Source organism: Orbicella faveolata, unplaced genomic scaffold (genome assembly GCF_042242905.1).
Source record: "Orbicella faveolata isolate gen_17 unplaced genomic scaffold, um_ofav_v1 contig_1, whole genome shotgun sequence".
Classification (NCBI taxonomy): Eukaryota; Metazoa; Cnidaria; class Anthozoa; order Scleractinia; family Merulinidae; genus Orbicella; species Orbicella faveolata.
This window is the reverse complement of record NW_028301536.1, coordinates 30,165,665-30,173,647: the sequence shown is the minus strand read 5'-3', so window position 1 is coordinate 30,173,647 and position 7,983 is coordinate 30,165,665.

The window sequence follows — 7,983 nt, the reverse complement described above, 5'->3', positions numbered from 1 at the left end:
GCTATACATTCCCTAGTTGAATCGTCATCAGTTTATCGTACGTTATTCGGGTTATTGATTGGAAAAATAATTATACTTTTGAAACTTAGTTCCTCTATTTTTAGGGGATGGGGGGTAGGCTCACTTCCTTCGGAGGTCGTTGCTTAAGGACTTTTACGATTCGTTGCGTGTACGAGCCATTGGCCAAGCGATTAGCCAAGCCATTGGTAGCCGTGCATGGTCTACTAAAGCACTGACAATCTATCTTAGCTCCATGTACTAAGTTTCTTCTCGCGCTTTTTTTTTTTGCCTTCGGCTGTGTAACTGTGCGATGTTTTCTACACAATAACTTCAATTGCCGAGCATGATAATACTGCAAGTGGCTCCCACTGCCAACGACATACTCAGACAAGTATTCCAGATCAACTGGGTTTTTATTCCTTAAGATCTGTGTTAGATTGATTAATCAAACGCTCCCTTACGCCCGGACAAGCATCTCGATGCAAGCTCAGAGTTTATTGTGACGGCTTCCATTGGGTAAAGAAGACATTTACGTCTGCTCGCCGCGCTCAACATCCATTCGTAAGCACTTTGCTATCTTTAAGTTCAGTTCGTAGATCTGAGCTTGGTTCAGGGGGAAAAGCAGAGGGAGGTTCATGTTGTGTAATTCGTTCATCATTGCGGGATTACTTGATTTATCGGCATTCCCCGGTTTTGTCCGCTCACTTTTTTTTCCTGCCCAAGTCTTTCTTCACGCGTGTTTAGACGTGATGCGATATATAATGACCTTGTTTTGTTCCAGATTATTGGCGTCGGTGGAGTCCGCCATCATTTGAAAGCATCGGGAATGACTCGAACGCACTATTAACTTTTAAAGCACTATTAATATCGTGACTTCATTTTAAAGCTTGTCTCATGTTCCATCGGCCCTTTCTGGTTTATTTTTTTATTTAATATCATCGACATGTCACTGAAACAGATTATGACGCTTTCCCTGGCCGCAAGACGAAGAACCCTAATGAGAGTATGTAAGGAATGCCAGGAAAATTTCCTACCATTTGTCTGCGGTACTTACAGTAGAAGCCCCGTGCGTCCCGTCATGCTGAGAGCTATAATTAAGGGTGTGTTTATCAGGTTATACTGTTGCTATGATGAAATTTTGTGTTACGAAGATGATAACGTGTTCACCAATGATTGGGCATTTTGTTGATACCGTGATTGTAGCATCAATTTATAAAGAGTGGTTATAATGACCCAACATAATCTTAATCTTGAAAACTGCTTAAAACTGTTTTGAGCCACCTTAAGTGGAATCGCTTCGCATTTCCAAAGAAACATAGAAGTTTAATTAACGCTTTCCGTCGAAAATCTGTAACAATGTTTCCAGCTGTCAGGATTACAGTCACTGCGTAATAGAAACCATCCACGATACAGTCCTTTGAAATGTTTTATCTTTACTTCATCGATAAATAATCGATGTATTAAAATCTCTAATGTTCAGTAGCAGAAATGAAAATGTGCTTTTTTTCACTGTTTAAAAATGAACATTGCCTTCATACAAGAAGTCGTCGACAGTCTCAAATCAGCGAGGAAACCAGCGTTTGCAAATTTGGGAAGCTAAAGGTGCATTTGACATAAAGTGAAGAAGGTTTTCCTCAATTGTCGTTGGTGGACTAACAATTGATTCTTGGAGTAATTCAGTGTAATAGTCCAGGTCAACTCCATGACCGGACTATGCAGATAACATATGTCTTCTATCTCAGAAACTGCAACATATGCAAACCAAGACCGACCATCCGGTACTGGTTGCAGAGAAAACTGGCCTCAGGATCAGCAAAGAAAAGACCAAGGTCATGAGAATCAACAGCAGACAGCGGGAGAAGATCAAGCTGAAAGATGTGGAACTGGAGGACGTTCATAGCTTTACATATTTAGGGAGTATCGTCACATCAGACGGATGAGCGGATGAAGATGTAAAAAGCATTGCAGGATAGGCAATACCATAAGACCAGTGTGGAACTCAGCATCAATATCCACAAAAACCAACCTACGAATCTTTACTACCAATGTGAAGCCAGTTCTTCTATACGGTTTCGAGACCTGGAGAGTTACAAGATCCATATCAAACAAGCTGCAAACCTTCACTAATCAATGTATGAAAAAGATCCTAAAGATGGACTGGCCAGAGAAAATCCGCTACAGGGAACTTTGGGAAAGAACAGAGCAAGAATGTATTCCAGCAGAGATTGCCAGGCGCAAATGGAATTGGATTGGCCACATATTGCGCAAGCCAACATCTTTCACAACCAGATAGGCCCTAGAATGGAATCTGCAGGGTAAAAGGAAGATAGGAAGATCAGTGAAAACCTGGAGGAGGTCAGTAGAAGAGGAGCTCGAAGAACCCAACATCACCTAGAATACGGCAAAAAGAACAGCCGCGAACAGAGTCAGCTGGCGCAGCATTGTAACCGCCCTTTGTTCCACCAGGAACGTAATGGCCTAACTACTCAGTGTAACTATTGGAGAGCTTAAAGCAGTGTTGTAACTTATACCGGAGTTGGGGATTGGAACTCATAACCCTGTGCGACGCTGACGATACTGATTCAAACGCGGCGATTTTCAGGTTCCTACACCAGTCAACTGCCCACTGAAAATACAAAATGGTCGTCAAAGCACCACTGCACTTGTATTTTTAGCGGAGCTCCGGCGGCCCGAAGGGCCGCCAAGCGGAGCCCCATACTCATATGGGAAAGAAAAGGAAACCCATGAGTTGATTTTCTCATGGTTATCATGGCTAGCGGTATTGCTCGTGGGCGCGTACGCACGACGACGACGACGGCGGAGTTGCCCAACATGGCGGCCATACTCCAAATAATAGGTTGACAGAGACATGCAGCCTTGGTTTACCGTGTACTTCCTTGATATTGGACAACCATGTTATGATCAATTGACACCTGTCAATACAAGGTATCCGCTGACCAGTATTACGTGACCATATCGCGGGCTCAGGTTTACAGCTCCTCGAGGTCACGTGTTTTCTTGAAGTTGACCGCTGACCAAGCGTTGGTTATCGATTGGATCGCGGGCTCATGTTGGGTTAGCTTGTTGGAAACAGGGCAGGATTGCTCGGAAGCCAGTTTACGCTAACCCAGGATTAAAAGTTAATCGAATTATAACTTTTTCTTCTATACAAATGTGTTTGCTGTTTTGTTTTGTGTATATGGTGATTATTAAAACTCAAAACAGAAGGCCAAACAATATACAGAAACCTCACCGCAAAGTTACAAAACTCAAATCAAAATTCTGCCTTTTTCTGGGTTAGCTTAATCGGGCTTTAAACAACCCGCCCAGGAGCTACGCTTTTAGGCTGGCCTAAATCTATATATTATCTAATTTGATATGAGACGGTGGCACCGCAAGTTCGAATGCAACCTCGTTCCCAGGCTCTCTCTTTTTCCAACGACAAGGCTGGCAGAGGAGAGAGAGAGAGCCTGGGAACGAGGTTGATTCGGATGTAGCAAAATGCCCCACGCATTCCTGTTCAGTTCTGCTACTGTTGCACGCAGTAGTTGAAAAAATCTAACTTTCCTACACTGTTGAGTGTTTCAATTTACGGAACACAATGGAAAGGTTCAAGAATGAAGCTCGGCTGAGCAAATATTCCTTTAATAGCATTCGAAGAAAGTTGTGTCGAGCGTCGTTATCATACAGTATTGAAGAATGGAACCACACACTAAGTGATACGCAAAACAGATTTCAAGTGCAGAAAGCTAAATGCCTGACAGCTATTAACATTTAAATGAGAGTTTCAACTGATTTGTAGCGAGCTGTAACTTCATATTTCTGTTCCAGATTTATTACCAGTAGACCTTGACAGCTAAAATATCAAAATTGTTGGCAAAATAGACAACAACGACAAGAAAAACTTATGTGCTGAACGTTAGCACACAAGTTGAGTTTATTGCAAAACTTGTTTCAAGTGTAGGAAATGATATTAACAATCTAAAAATCCCTGTTGTGAAAGTGCACTGAGGTATATATTGCCTTTGTCACAAATGACAAATAAAGAAATAAATGAAAAATGAAGAATTGAGATGCAAACATTCTAGTAACGTCAGTGGAGCATTCCAAACAATCAAGTCTTTATTTTGTTCTCTTCAGGCTGCTGTAGCGCCATGGTTTGACGACTGGAACATGATATTGAGCATGAACAAAACACTTTTAAAAGATATTGGCGCCATAGCGTGTACACTCTCTATTGTCCGAGGTTGATGTCGCGAGCTTTGAAGCACATCGAAACACAAGTTTAGGCTTAAAGTGAAAGAAGTAACATGGAAGCTATATTTCGTACGGAGAGCTCGGTCTTTGGCGAAGAACAGTAAACAAGCGTAAGTAACAAATTAAAATTCACAAAGTTTGGACTTTACAGGACGTACAAAACTGTTTCAGTCGATAAATCAAAAACAAAAAGCAGTACAGACCACTTAAAGATCTTTGAAATGCAGTAGCCAGTTAATCATCACAAGTTGAGCATCTTATCATATCTTCGCTTTGCTACTGGTTAATTAAACTAAACTTTTACACTGCGGAATCACGAAAAGAAGAGCTAGCCTCCTACACGGACACTCCTTGGGCTCTCCACGCCATGTTCCTCCCCAACAAATGTTCCGCGAACCCAACGTTAAGAGAAAGTGAAGAATGCACATTAACTGAAGATCATAACTCTGTTTCGCTCTCCTTTAGCTCAATCTGGAGCTCAGTTGTGGAACAACTTACCTATGTCATCTCATCTCATCTCATCTCATTTCATCTTATCTTATGTTATCTCATCTTGCCTTTCCTTGCCTTACCTTCCCTTGCCTTGCCTTGCCTTGCCTTGCCTTGCCTTGCCTTGCCTTGCCTTGCCTTGCCTTGTCTTGTCTTCTCTTGTCGTCTTGTCTTGTCTTGTCTTGTCTTGTCTTGTCTTGTCTTATCTTATCTTATCTTAACTTGTCTTATCTTAATCCCGATCCCTAATAATCAGGAGTTTCATTAGGCGCCACTTTAGTCACCCTGATATCAATATATCACCTATCCTTTGTAAAGGGAATGGGTTTTTCATTTGACTTACAAAACATACACAAAAGATTGTTTCAACCACCCCAGGTCCCTTTAGTCTGTTCGAATATGTGAAATTTTTGCGCCCTAAAACCTTTGTTCCTGCCTTTGAACATCGTGTTCTTTCAAAGCTGTAAAGAAAATTTTAATTATCTCAAGCTTAATTATTTTATCTTATCATAACTTTCAGCATCATGTCTTTCCAGGATCTCTTTGGAGCCAAGCATGGAGCCGAAGGTGGTGTACTGTACCACAGGATTCCTTTTGAAAGCTACACTGATGATTGGCAAAACTCAATGATAGAGATAGGCGATTCTGGCTGGGACGAATTCTTCTTTCTGTTCTTCCACCCAGACGGCGACTTATGCGTGGTACCGCCAAACGAAAGGCAGTATGCTGGCCAACTCGTAAAAGCGACGCCCCTCTCCTCTCCTATCACTCAGGCACAGGATTGGTTAGCTAACGCTACGTTAGTTGCCCCGTGTGATTCTGATTTTTGGCGGGCATTTGACGTGTTTGATTTTCTCTTCTTCGATCCGGAAGGAAAGCTATATGGAGTCGAAGGAAATAAGTTTTATTCAGGACCACTCCAATCAAGCACACAGAAGCAATGGCTTGATTCCGCTAAACTGCTTGGAACAAGTGGATGGTCCTCCTTTGACTTTCTCTTTTTCGATCCAGAGGGGATCTTATACGGTCTGAAGAACGGTCAACTTCATAAGCGGAGTCCGCCCACAGATCCGACTGACGACTGGTTTGGAACATCCGAACTTATTTGTACGACGGGCTGGAGAGGATTCTGGTTCCTCTTCTTTATGTCTAATGGCGAATTGTATGTCGTCACCGAAGAAGGAGAAAACTTGGACAAGGAAAGCTTGTACAAGGGATTGCCCCCAACTCAGGGCATGCCCTTTGATAAGTAGCTGGCCTCCTCGAGCACGACGCTTATTGCTAAAGATGACTTCAACGTCACGCTATTCCTGATGTCTCCCATTAAGGTATGGGTCCCCTATCTTGTGCTTCGCCTTCGCTTGGCTGAAAGAATTTTCGCTACCAATCGCAACGGCCCAAAAATGTATGTCCAGGCTGAACTTAACAACAGCTATGGCCAGTTAAAACGTGGATATATTTTATTACTGCATAAATCTGTTTTCTGATAAAATGAATGGCAAGGCTGAAAATCATGCCAAAAACAATGAAGATGAATATTTTACCGATGCATGCTTAAAAGATCTTCCTGAACTTATCCCGTTTAATTTTTGTTGATATTCAGTCTATTGCTTATGAAAAATACAACCGAGGATTATCCGGAAGGCACTCAGCATTTTCCCGTGGAAGATTAAAGAACATTTCTGCCCAGAAAAAAGATAGGATAGGAAAACTGCTTGAAATAAAGTCTTTGAACTCTTTCGCGATCGTAGAGTGCTCGTGCGAGTATGCCGATCCAAGATGGTAAAAACAGCTTTATAATTAACTAGGGTTTTCTTTTTACCATTGTCCTCAGGCCAGAGGACCCTCAAAGATAGAGGACCGAGATTCTACGAGCTGTATTAATAGTGAAAATAAACTCAAGGTAACTAAATCCCACCAGTAATGACGTTTTCTTTGACGGTATAATACCAGTTTTCTGTTACAAGCAGCGTAATATTTTACATTCTAGGCTAAACTCTACCTACTCTTGGTCATAATGATTATTTCAGTATTACTTTCTGTGGTGACGATTTTTATTGGCAAAATACTTTTATGCTGGAGAGCGTGATTCGGACTTGCACAGCCTAGATGAGATAAATCACCCTCTCGACGACGAAGTCATCCTCTCGGACACCTTAGACTGAAGACACTAGCCTTTTTTGTCATTTTGATAAAATGAACATGCTACAGAATATGGGGCGCCGTTTGTAAATTTATTATTTAGACCGAATTTATGCCATTTTCCCCTTATTTATAAATAATTGGAAATGCTACAAAATTTGTTTATAAATAAGACTCAAGAACTTGTCCATTGATATGTAAATAATTATTTTAGGTACGTCCTGATTTATAAACAATCTTTTACCATAGAGTTATTATATATAAATAATAAACTAAACAACTTCAATTATTTATAAATCAGGTCATCTCTAAAATAGTTTTTTACATATCATAAAGTTTGTAAATCCCATTATTTATAAATAAATTACTTCGCCGGGAGTGTAAATTCATTATTTAGAAATAATAAATTTTACCTCACCGAGTGTAAATTTATTATTTAGAAATAATGAACTTCACTGAGTGTGTAAATTTATTATTTAGAAATAATGAACTTCACTGAGTGCGTAAATTCATTATTTAGAAATAATGAATTTCTCCTCGCCGACTGTAAATTTATTATTTAGAAATAATGAATTTCATTGAGTGTGTAAATTCATTATTTAGAAATAATGAAGTTTCATCTCGCCGACTGTAAATTTATTATTTAGAAATAATGAATTAAACGTGTGTGTAAACTCATTATTTAGAAACTCATTATTTAGAAATAATGAAGTTTCATCTCGCTGAGTGTAAATTTATTACTTAGAAATAATGAACTTCACTGAGTATGTGAATTCGTTATTTAGAAATAATGAAAGTATGAATGGCTGACCCAGCGTCTCTTGCCCGATCGATTTCAGAGGCTGTTTCTCGCGTTATAAGACAGTTAATGCTACCCTTGCTCAGGTAGGTATGTAGCCTGAAATTCAGCAGTGGCGGATCTAGGGGAGGTTCCCCCCCCCCCCCCTTATTTTGGTTAATTGTGTTTAAGCGAGAATCACGCTTCAAATATCTATTACGTAGTTCTTGTTCACTCAACAATTCGGCAGCTCACACTGCAACAGGAACAACGACAACGACAACGACAACAACTACTCAAAGGCCGAGGTAACAGGT